We start from the raw sequence: 12,740 nt of genomic DNA, 5'->3' as shown, positions 1-12,740 counted from the left end.
CCCCGAGTGAGCAAACTTATCATCATCGTCGTCGTTTCCTTCTCATCATCATCAACAACAACAACAACAACTGAGACTTCGTCTCATCGTCATCGTCATCGTCATCATCATGGCGATGATTGCTGCATACTTGAGCAATACACAAAAAGTAAAAAAAGAAGCAAAAAAACACAAAAACTAAGGGGGCTAAACTCTTGACCAAAGACTCTTGTCTGTGCGCTCAAGCATAAGACTTTGTTTCCTAATTTGGCTTTAACCTTTGCCAAAGAGCAACTACCATTATCCATAGGGCGCTTTGGCAACGCCAGAGAGCAAAGCACATGGCAAGAAAACGAGAAATAGACACGCAAAACCCCAAAAAAAAAAAAAGAAAAAAAAACAGCCCAAAAAGTGGAGGTAATTGAACCATACTATGAGCATAACCTTGACTTAACCGTGGATTTTGAAACTCTGTGCCGCTTCGCTCGTCGCAACTTCCTCTTCACCTTTGGCACGTTTTATTTTTTATTTTTTTCTGTTTTTGGGGGGGATTGCAGGTGCTTGAATAGAGCAGTGACACGCCCATTGAAAGTCGCAGAAAGCAAATGAAAAATTCGCGCATCATTTGTCATGAATTCGATTTAAGTTTGTTCGCAATTGCAATTCCAGTTGCACTTCCAGTTGATCCTACGGCCAAAACTTTTGCCTCTTTCACTCGATTTGAAAGGACATCAGCCTTCAGCCATGGCCCAAACAAAAAAAAGAGAAAGAAGAAAAAAGTTTCCTTTTTTTTTTCTTATAGAGTACACAAATACTGTACATATAGTTATTTCATTTTCAACCAATGCACATTGCAAATAACTATGCGATGCCAGTGGGCGTTTGGTGACATCTGAAATGCTTTTGGCTATTTTAAATTGCCATTGAAACTGAAATCATTAATATGATATGATTCACTGCGCATTAAGATGCTTTTCGTAATCATTTTTTGATTTAAATTTACTTAAATGAGTATGAAACCCCAAAAAGATGATAGTAACGAGATTAATTTCATTTAGACAAAAACTTTGAAATTACAGCTTCAATCTGTGCTTGGCTCGAAGATTATTTTGCTGACACTAAGTTGAGCTTCAACTATTTTTTTAGTTTTTTAATTAAAAAGCTTTGCAAGCGTAAATAGCAAAGCTTTTGCTTTGCAAGCGTAAATAGCAAAGCTTTTCCTTTGCAAGCGTAAATAGCAAAGCTTTTAAGTAGCTTGTCAATGCGCTTGTGACTCGCATTTGCTGCGCTCCAAATTAATTTGACAGAAATGCCAAATATTCTTTGATATTGCCATTGAGGAACTCTCGAATTGAATAATGTTTCGAAGGACATCAAAAGGAAAAGCACAAACGCTTAAAGAGGGATCGCACATAAAATGCAAATATTTAAAGTGATTTTTTTACTGCATCGGTGCAAAATTGTGAATACTTAAAGCACATTTGTGTATTAATTGAAACGTTGCTCGAGAGTTGCCTCTCAACTTGACATTAATCCGATCTGTCTGTCATTGTTTGTTTGTGTTTACTTTTGTTTTTGTTTTTGCTCTTTGCTGTTGTTGCAGTTATTGCTGTTGTTTTGTTATTGCTGCTGTTGTTGTTGTCGTTGTTGTTGTTGCGACTATAAACGCAGAGTCGGCGGCGGCGCACAGAGCAAAGTCAATGACACCTTGGGCCATAAAACTTCTCAGTTCCTGTTTGACATTTTGGGCTAATAAAGTTGGTTTCACATAGCCGTCCGCTATATGCATAACTCCCTGCGCTCTCCCCCTCCCTTCCTTTCCCTTCCCTTTGGCCACCTCGCGTCGCCCTCGTCGTTGGTAAGCATGCAACTTGCTCGCTTAACCACTCGAGTGCATTGCACTTGACCGCATCATAAATTTCGCCAGTCATTGCGAGAGGCCGTTGCAGTTTAGAGTTGTTGCCCCCCTATCCCCTTACCACCCTACTCTCTGCCTTGGTCATGCTACGCCGCTTGCCGCCTGCTGTCAACTTTTAATTTGTTTTAAAAACTTTTTGATTGTTTCGCTTTTGTTGTTGTCGCTGCGTTTGCTGTTGCTGCTGTTGCTGTTGCCTTTGCCGTTGCTTTTGCCTTTGCCTCTGTTGTTGCCGGCATGCAAATGTGCGCGCTCTCTGTTGTTGACGCTTCGCTTTGACTCTGCTGTTGGCGCCATGGCGTCTTCTTGGTCCACATCTTTGGTCTCCGGTTGCCGGTCGCTGGTCGCTGGTTGTTGGTTGCTCGTTGCCGGTCGGCAGTCTTCAGTTGCTCTGAGCATTCATTTGCAGTTGCTTGATTAAATTGTCTTGGCCTCAGCCACTCTGCTGGCGCTGCTGTATTTAAAGTTTTTAATTTCGTTTTATTGACACTGCCACTGGACTCTCAGTGGCTGCTGCCACACGACGGCCTAAAGCCATGTCGCTGTCGCTGTCCCGCAAATTGTCGCCATCATCATCATTGTTGCTACTGATGCTCCTTCGAATGCTGTTTCTGCTGCTGCTACCGTTCAAGCTAAAGCTAAAGCTGAAGCTGATGCTGATGCTGTTCTTGACAGTTGCCTGACCCACACACAAAGCCAAGCAATACCCAACAGCAACAGCAACGGCAGCAGCAGCAACATCGCAGGCTGTGGCAGCAACCGGCAGCCGGCCAAACTCAAAGGCAAGCAGCTGTCATTACGATTTCTCCTGCACGCACATCAAACGTACTCCAAAGAAGTACACACACATATACTATATATGTATATATACATATATATGTTATATATAGTTCGTGTTCAGCACGCACTCCAAGACAAAGTTGAATCCAAGCAAAGACTTTGTGTTCACTTTGTTTTACCTGTGGCAGAGCTCGAAACACAAGTATTTGACAGCCTGGCTTTAAACTTAATTAATTAAACAGAATTAAAATAAGATTCTTAACGTTTTTATTAATGGAGCTCAACTTGTTACTATAAGTTTAACAAGAATTATTGTTTGTTTAAAGTGAATCGGGCATTTTATAAGGAAATCTATTATACCATTAAATTAAAGAATTAGTGGCAGAAATAAAAAAAGAGTAAAATGTGTATTGAAATATAATTTCGTCTACTCCATTTACTTATTTAAAAGCAATGATTTAAAAATGTATTAGGCTATTAACCCCTTAAAATGAGATTTTTAAGTTATTTAATTCAACATTTTCTATGCTTTTAAGGTTTAGAAAATTCCTAAAATTAGTAATCCACAATGACAAACATATTTCTTAACTGCTTTTGCATTTTTAAATTAATCAATTGTCACATAACATAATTAAAATTTAGTTGCTGAACAGTTTGGGCAATTCAAAAGCCCCTAATAAGAATTGTTAATAAACCAAAATTATGCTAATCTATTTTAATTTGCAGTTTAGTTCAGTTGTGAAAAGGAACCTCTGTTTAGAGAGCTGCAAATGCAGTTAATAATTTAATTTGTTTGCTTTGCATAGGAAAACACTTTGGTTCATTTACAGCATTTGCTTATGAAAATGTGGAAAATCATTTGATTACCTAGCCGCACGTGGTAATGTTGCTGGTTGTTGGTTGCTGGTGTGTCGTAAGGACGGCAAACATATGCAAACGTGCGCTGAAAGCACCGTTAAGCACAGTCATTGCAGTTCACGGCAACACAAACACACACACACACACAGACACACACACACACAGCCACACACACAACATCTGCAACAGCAGCAAGAAACTCGTGTCGATGCAGCGTCGGCAACAATATACAAATGTTGCTGACACAGCAAAGTTGCATGTGAATGTTGCTGTGGGCAGCATCAGCAACCATTTACACACATACGCACACATACTGATGGCTCACTCACACTCATACAAAACATTACTCTGACAGCCAACACGCGTCAGCTGACGTTGCTGCAGGGACAACTTTTGCAATGTTGCTGCCACTGATGTTGCTGCTGCCGTCGGTGTTGCTGTTGCTGTTGCCTCCGACTCGTCGTGAGTCAGCAACATGCGCGCCGCGTTGGCATTCTAATTTATTTATGTTAATGCAATAAAAACACTCAATTTGCTGCACATTCGAAATAAATTCTTGTTTCTCTTTTTCTCTCTCTCTCTCTCTCTCTCTCTCTCTCCAGCTGCTGTTGCTCTGTTGTTGCATTGCGCATATTGGCAACGTTATCGCAACAGCAACAGCAGCAGCAGGCAGGCAGTCAGCAGAAGCGACAGAAAAACATAGCTAACCTTGTTATTGTTATTTAATTTCACTTTTTGTTGATACTGTTGCCTGCTGTTGAAATTGTTCTTGTTGCTGTTGCTGCTATTGCTGTTGCTGCTGCTGCTGCTGTTGCTGTTGCTGTTACCGTTTTGCGTTGGCGTTTTTCGTGCTGGTTGTCTGTTTGTTCTTTTCGTTGGCGTTGTTGTTGCTGTTGCTGTTTTATGCTGGCCGCATGATTTACGTTGTTGGCGGCATTTTTTCTGCTGCTGTTGCTGCCAGAGCTCTGCCTCTTACAGTTGCTGCTATTGCTGTTGCTGTTGCTGTTGCACCGTGGTTTGGTCAAGTGCTTGCGACTGTTTGCTCGCTCGCCTCTCCGCTGGAGTAGTGTATTTGAAAATTGTGCTAAAATTGTAGAGTCTGAGTGGGGCAAGGTATTTCGAAATGGGTTGCAAGTGACGGCAGCCAAACAAAATGACCAGGAAAGTATGACAGGACAATAGCAAAAGTCGCAACTAAGTGAGTTAAGAATAAAAATAAATTAAAGCGTATACATTTTTAGAAAACACATTTATAGAAAGAAATTTTATAAAACGAAAATTCATTCAAGCATTTCAATATATGTATGTTTATTTTACCTTATTATTTAGACATTTCATAATAAAGCAAAGTAATATAAATATAATATAAAATAAAACAACAGGATGTATATAAAGAAAAACTTTTTTTGCAACAAGTTTTTGAAAATTTGGTAATTTCTTAATAAAAAATTGTAATAAAATATATGAATCATTGGATATAAGACAAATGCTTGAAAATTTGCTAATTTTTTAAAATGACAATTGAGTAAATAAAATAAAATATATCAAATCAAGTTCTTGACAATTTGGTAATTGCTAAAAAAATATATAAGCTCTTGCCATTTTAGAAATGTGTGCCCACTGTGCATAGGTCTAGTTATATTTCGTTTGCTTGTATTTTGTATTATGGCAATGGCTGCGCCCACTTTCAAAGTTGCCACCGCCAAAAAGCAACTCGCTCGATGTATGTGTGTGTGTGTGCGTCATTTGCATTTGTCATACGAATTGAAAAAAGCTGCTCGCTTTGCCCTGCGGTGGGGCAGAAGCAGAAGGGGAAGGGTATCTGTGGGTCGTGTTAGCTGCAACGCCAGCACAATTTACTTGCCTCAAACTCACTCTTCTTGGCGCGTCAGGTTCACAGCTCTTCAGCTGTGGCAGCCATAGAACTTGCGAATGTCTTTATTATTTGCACACTGAAAGTTTATAAACACGCCTATCCTTTTTTGTTGGGTTGCCCAGCTTTTTAATAAAGTCATTTTATTTACATTTGAGCTTTTGTCTTGTAATTTATTTACTTTTTTATGCCATTACATACATTTTCTACGAGTAGCTTGCATATTTGTTTTTTGTCGTCTGCTCACATTGTTGTTGCTATTTGTTATTGCTGCTGTGTTGGTGTTGCTATTGTAACTGTTGCTGTTGCTGTTGCTGCCGGTAGCCGAAAACATTTTAAATGCCATTTTAATTATATTTGCTCTTTTGTGCGTTGGCTGGGCGTAAATTCCACTTGGCTTTGGTCGCTCACTGTGCAAGTTTTTCAATTAAAATGAAATAAAGCGACATAAATCAAGTCTTTCTATCCCTCTCTCTTTCTCTTTCTCTATCTCTGTCTGTCTGTCTTGTTCGTTCACTCACACATATGCACATAAAAAGACGCCTGACAGCAGCCACAACAACAACAACAACAACAACAACGACAGCAACAACGAGAGAGTCAATGGCAGTTGCTGGAAAAAACTGTTTTAAAACTAACAACCAACCGCAAGTAACTTCATTTGGCTCGAGGCGAACGCTGCGTATGAGCAATGTGTCGAGAACTACATGTAAAACGAACAGCATCACGCCCCTTTACACTCCCCTTACCCTGGCACAGAACGACGCACAGTCATTGCGAACACTTCAGTGTTGAAATCTAAAGTTGACTGACATTTGCAAGTAACTTGGACCGGAAAACCAAATGAAAATCGAAATGAAAATGAAAATGGAATGGAAATGGCAATTGCAATGAGATTTTGCCTGTGTGTAGAATATACTTTATACATATATAGTAGCATATGTTATATTGAAGGGCTTGAGGTTGCAACACACACACACACACACTCAGAGAGACATTAATCAAAAACCCAAAATCGTTCAACAAAAGCAAAGGCAAGCCACAAGAATGAATGAGAGAGAGAGAGAGCGAGGGTAAGCAGAATATTCAAATTTATTTCAATTGTTTTATATGGCAGCCGAACAATTGAAATTTCGATTTATGAAATAGCAAAACATAGTTCAATAAATAAATGTCAATCGAAACTAAAGATATACATATATCTTACTCTTATTTCTAGTTTTGTGGGCTTGGGTCAAGACATAACTGAGTAAGTCACCCAATAACCCAAATGTCTGTAAACTGCGTTAAAGGCCATTTATTGACTGCGACGGCGGCTCGTGCCATTTCTGATGACAAGCGTTTATATGTGGGCAACTTAACTTGGCTCACACAAAACCACTCGAGCGTGGGGACAACTGCGTGACTGACTGCAGTAGTTTGTGTGCTACAGTTATCAGCGTCAATTGCAATTGTTTTTAATAATTCACTTTCACTTTTGCGCCCGCAGCGCGCAAAACTCCACACACACCCAGAAAACCTTGAACCGTATTTTTATACCGGCGACCCGTAGGGTAGAAGGGTATCATAACTTTGTGTCAACGGTAAATACACAGAAGGCGGCATTTCGCAGCGTGAATAGTCGAGATGATATAACCATGTCCGTCTGTCCATATGTAACACGGGATCTCAGAGACTATAAGAATCTTTGATATTTATGTATTCTATAGTATATTATGAATGTTGTAGTATATCTATATTCCAGCTTCGGTATATTTTAGTATTTTATGTATGTTAAATTGGCATAATTTATGGTATATTTTGATATATTATGTGTTCTATAGTATATTATGAATGTTGTAGTATATCTATATTCCAGCTTCGGTATATTTTAGTATTTTATGTATTTTATAGTATATTATGAGTGTTGTAGTATATCTATATTCCAGCTTCGGTATATTTTAGTAATTTATGTATGTCAAATTGACATAATTTATGGTATATTTTGATATATTATGTATTATATAGTATATTATGAATGTTGTAGTATATCTATATTCCAGCTTCGGTATATTTTAGTATTTTATGTATTCTATAGTATATTACGAATGTTGTAGTATATCTATATTGCAGCTTCGGTATATTTTAGTAGTTTATGTATGGTAAGTTGGCATAATTTATGGTATATTTTGATATATTATGTATTCTATAGTATATTATGAATGTTGTAGTATATCTATATTCCAGCTTCGGTATATTTTAGTATTTTATGTGTGTTAAATTGGCATAATTTATGGTATATTTTGATATATTATGTATTCTATAGTATATTATGAATGTTGTAGTATATCTATATTCCAGCTTCGGTATGTTAAATTGGCTTAATTTATAGTATATTTTGAATGTAGTGGTATATCAATATATCACTTTCGGTATATTTTAGTATTTTTTGGTATGTTAATTTGGTATATTTTAAGAATAATACTTTTATTAAAAATGGGTAACGCGTATCTCACAGTCGAGAACACTCGACTGCAGCTTTCTTACTTGTTATTTTGTTTCACCTAGCAACTGGCAACTGACAAGAAGCGACAACATCAAAAGTATATGTACCCCAAAGTCTGGGGCGGATGTTGCCAGTTAAAGCCGGTGGGCCAGGGATTTGGATTGGGATTCAGATTGGGCGGCCTTATTCTTGCTTCAGCCTGTTGCCACTTGACTTTGGCCTCCATTTCTTTTGCTTTTCTTTTCTTTTATTTTTTTTGCATACGAATAGAGAACAAAGCGTTTATAGGTATATGTGTGTGTGTGTGTGTGTGTGCAGTAAGTCTCCCTTTTTTCAATTTTTATGCTCTTTTTTTCTGTCGAGTCGCACACTTGAGACAGAGCAGAGCTTCCACGGCAGCAGCCACCGCAAAGGGCAAATAAAATTAATGAGCTTAGAGGTAAACCAAAAGCCAAAAGCCGATTTTAGACTACATTTTTTTTTCTTCGGTTGTTGTTGCCTTTTGCTGCTGTTGTATTTTGTTAAATTGTGTGTCGCCGTCGTTGTCGTTGACGTTGTCTGGCGACGGCTTTAAAACCGGAACAAAAGACATTTTTTTTGCTGTACTCTAACCAAACTCTATTTTTTTTACTCTTTGCAGCCACAACAACAAACGCTGTAAGCGCAACAACTACAACTACAACTATAACAAATAGTAATATCAACGTGCAGCAGCTGTCCTTGAAATAGCAAATTGGCAACTCTGCAGCGCATTTGTCCAGGTAAGCTTACCGCATTAGACGCAACAAAGAATGAGCTTGGATCGAGTATTGAATATTAAACTGAAATGGCAACAAGTTTTCGTTTATTGATTATAATGAAAATAATGCGATGAGGGACTTTTTGATCAAACAGAGACAGAGCATAGATAGAAAAAACTATTGTTGATTATGAAGATGATTTATTTCATTTTTGGGCACATCAAATTTACAATTATTGTTGCAAATTATTCCCTCTTTATTAGCATATTTAGGTGCACTTTCTTGTGACGTTTGGCTAAAATGTTACTAATCAGCTTTTATATGTGAACTATTCTCAAATATGTATATTTTAAGCACTCGCAGCTTATTAGATTTCACTCATCAGAGCTGTACATTCAAGAAATAACTCTCTCTCTCTCTCTTTCACAACGTGTTATTTTTTGTGTTTGCTGTATTTAATGTGAACTAGACGAATTTGGTTACTTTTTTAGAATTTTGCCAATCCATTTCCATTTAATTTGCTTAGCTCGTTTTCACGTTGCGCCATTTTCAGACATTTTTTTTTTTCGTTTGTTTGTTGTTTGCTCCCCGATTGAAAATAAATTGTTGTTCTCTTTTCTCCACTGTCGTTCAATACACACACACACACACACACACACATCGACTGAAGCCTATGTACTTATTATATTTTAACTTGCTCAATGTGCCGTGCCAATTGTTGTTGTTGTCGTTTTCTTGTTCCTTTTTGGTCATTTTGCTTGTAAAAGCAACGTTATCCCCGCCCACAAACCACCTTCTTTCTTTCTCTCTCTCTCTCTCTCTATCCCCGTTGCTGTCTCTGGGTCTCTGTGAGCTAACGTAATTCCTACTTATTTTTTGTATCAAGTGGCAGGTCCTGAAATGGCCAGCGGCGAGCACACAACAAGCCACACTCCCCCACAGCAACAACAACAGGAACAGCAACATTAAGCGACTCGTTTTATCCTGCTGACTGAGCTTTCTGTTGGGGCAGACCCTGAAGCAAGTTCTCCTGCATTCCTCGCATGGCCTGGGCTTCGGCTTCGGCTACGGCTTTGGCTTTGATTTTCATTTCATTGGCAAAGTTTAACCGGCCAAGAGATTTCACTGGATCCTCGACTCGGCTCGGCACGCTTTCGCATAATCGGGCGTATTATCTTAGTGCCCAACTCGCTTTTATTTTTTGCTACTGTTGTTGTTGTTGTTGTCTTGCCCACCCGTTTCATGCATCTAATTTATGTCCCATGGCCATCAAACCTGTGCAGAACCAGAAGGAGAACTACTAACTAAGCACAACGCTATTCCCTGGAATTCAGTGATGAGAAAAATATGCAGAAACAGAGCCGAGTGAAGGATATAGGGATATAGGGGAAGATAGAAATGAAAATGGAATTGAAGCTGGAACAGAAACAGAAACAGACCGCCAAATGCGCTCATTAATTATGCAGCGAAAATCAACAAGAAAGACTTGCTGGACCTCACAAAAACCCAGCACATATGTGAATTCAGTTTAGAAAAACTGTGAGAGAGAGACAGAGAGAGAAAAAGAAAGAGAGAGTGAAAGCACAAGTCGGACAAAGAAATACTAGACCTTGTAAACCTAAAATAGCACTTGCATTAATGCTCTCTAATCATTTTTGCACTGCGGGTGTAGAAAATTCAAATAAACTAAATGTACTTTGCAATATTAGCTTCATTTGTTATAACAACTTTACTGCATCAGCGCAATATTTTATGTAATGTTTCTGTAGAACACAATTGTGATATCGCAAAACAAGTTACTTAGAAATGTATTTATCTAAATTGAATTCATTTGTTTTACGTTTAGATCAATTAATTTTAATGTAACTTTTGTTCACAGTGTTTATCAGCGTAACGATAAGAGACAATATGAAATTTAAAGATTGTTTGTACTCCAAATATCAATTAGTGTAAATAAGTATTTGTCTACTACATTGCATTTTGCGTAGCATTTGCTAGTCGAGTCAAGTTTTAGTTGTTCAAATTTAGTCAGCTTTGTTTTGTTTTCATATTTTATTTATTTTTTTTGCTCTTTTTGTGTGTTGCGGCCACAAATCTGTTTAATGCTGCAGCCCCCTTAAACAACATACTCTTCGCTTGGGTTAGCCCTTTAGCTACCAGTCCATACCTTCAGTTTTCCAGCAGTAGAAGGCTGCCAGTTGCCACGTTGCCACATCGCGTATGTTTTGTGCATTTGACTTTTATATGAACTAATTCATGAAAAATGCATGCCGCTTGTTGCCTGCTGCTTGCTGCCTGCTGTTGCACCCTCTGCTTCTACTACCTCTAGCTGCCAGTTGCCTTGTTCCGCGTGCCCAACAAATGAAGAAAAACCGGCCACCATAAATCGTCGTCGTCGTCGACGTCGTTGCCGTCTCCGAGTCCGAGTTGTCGACGTCGCTGTGCTGCACTGCATCAAACATACGAATGCGGCTGCAACAGCAACAGCAAATGTGAATGTGAATGGCAAATGTTGTATGTTGAATGTTGAATGTTGAATATGGGTTCTGGCTTTGTTCGTGTGGCAAATAATTAAATTAAGATTTTTATAGCTTAATTGGATGACTGTCGGGCGCCGCACATAGTTACCTGATGAATGACTGACTCGACTCCACTCCACTCGGCATTGCTTTCTGACTGACTCTCGGGCATCCAGGCTGACGGCGCAGAGCGACTGGCAAAAAAAAACATGGCCAGTAGTTACATTTGCAAGTGAAAGGCAACAAGTTTTTTGTCTCCCATTTTCTTTGTTTTCGTGGGGGGAGGCAACCAAATAGCCATGGGGGTGGTGGTCTTAACCAGGTCTTAACCTGAACACAAGTCGAAGCTTAAAGACAGTTTAAGACCCCGATTGCAAATTATTGCAATTGCAACTGCAGTTTAACTCGTGCTTAGTGTCGCAATTCCGCATTTGATTAATGGATAAGATGATAAGAATTGAGTATTCAATTTGTTAATATATACTCGTACAATTGTAAAAGTTATTTCTATAGATTTTAATTGATTGTGCTTATTTGAAATATGTTTCTGTATCGAATTTGTTATTTTGTACAATTGGTCTATACATTTATTTCAGTTATTTGTATTTCTATTTGAATTTCTTAATTTTTGTAATAATTGCAATCAGCTTAAAATGTTTATATGTTTCTACCGTTCTCCGACTCTCTCTCTCTCTCTCTTTATCTCTCTCTTTGCACTACCGCTGGCTCTCTTGTGAGAGGCTAATGTGCCTTTCTATGCGCTTCTCACAGCAATTGCTCTTTCGGTTGTCGGTCGCATTGCTGCGGCTGCTCTTGTGGCTGCTTGTTGATGTTGCCAGTTAGTGTGCCAGCTGTCTCTTGCCTCTTGTCTCCTGTGCTTGTGCTTCTGCTATGCATGCACTCAGCTAAGTAGTGCACATTGCTCGCTCATGTGCCACATTGCATTTGTTGCCCCAGGCCGTGGCATTTGTTGTTGTCGCTGTCGCTGCTGCTGCCGCTGTTGTTGGTTTATTTATATATTTTTCTTTTTGGGTTACCTGGCCACAGTTCAGAGCCAAAGCAGCAAACCAACAAATGACTGCTGCAGCGCAATCTGCACAGAATTTAAGCTCACGACAACAACAACAACAACAACAACTTGACTGACTATGACAACAACGAGCAGCAGAGCAATCCTTGAACTTTTCGCATTTCCAATATGCATACAGGCGAGCACAAACCGTTAGCTCAAAGCGTTGCTTTAGCGGCTCATGACAGCTGTTTGCCGAGGGCTCAGGGTTGCATCTGCCTCTGCAGTTGCCTTTCATTAACATGCAGTGTGCCACAGTGACGGCGACGGCGACTGCGACTATGACGATGGCCAGGATGTGCATCTAAGGATGGAGGACGACGACGACGACGGTTGCTGACGGCCATCAAATGCATAAATTCCACATGCAAATCGCTGGGCACAATGTGGGTGGTTTTGGGTTGCGCTGTGTTGCTGCTGCTGCTTTGTACCTCTTTTTTCTATAAGGTTTTCTTTGTTGCTGTTGTTGGTCTTTGTGTGTGTGTGTGTATTGCCTACATTTTCATTTTCAAAGTAAGAACT

General features: G+C 39.1%; 1 protein-coding gene and 1 long non-coding RNA gene across 2 annotated transcripts in view; both read left to right on the top strand.

Annotated features, from left to right (window-relative positions):
• The window catches only part of LOC132795350 (uncharacterized), a 75,474-nt gene that overhangs the window by 48,772 nt on the left and 13,962 nt on the right, over positions 1 to 12,740 (top strand). Inside the window, exon 4 of the mRNA XM_060806013.1 lies at positions 8,531 to 8,651. The gene's annotated coding sequence lies outside the window, so the exon portion shown is untranslated. The remainder of the gene's footprint in view (positions 1 to 8,530; positions 8,652 to 12,740) is intronic.
• LOC132797173 (uncharacterized) lies at positions 10,716 to 11,466 on the top strand. The gene is made up of 3 exons (XR_009633631.1): positions 10,716 to 10,848; positions 10,960 to 11,144; positions 11,222 to 11,466. It is a non-coding gene; the product is annotated as an uncharacterized LOC132797173 (long non-coding RNA).

This window comes from Drosophila nasuta, chromosome X (assembly GCF_023558535.2).
Source record: "Drosophila nasuta strain 15112-1781.00 chromosome X, ASM2355853v1, whole genome shotgun sequence".
Taxonomy (NCBI): Eukaryota; Metazoa; Arthropoda; class Insecta; order Diptera; family Drosophilidae; genus Drosophila; species Drosophila nasuta.
This window is presented reverse-complemented; position numbering and strand designations above follow the sequence as displayed.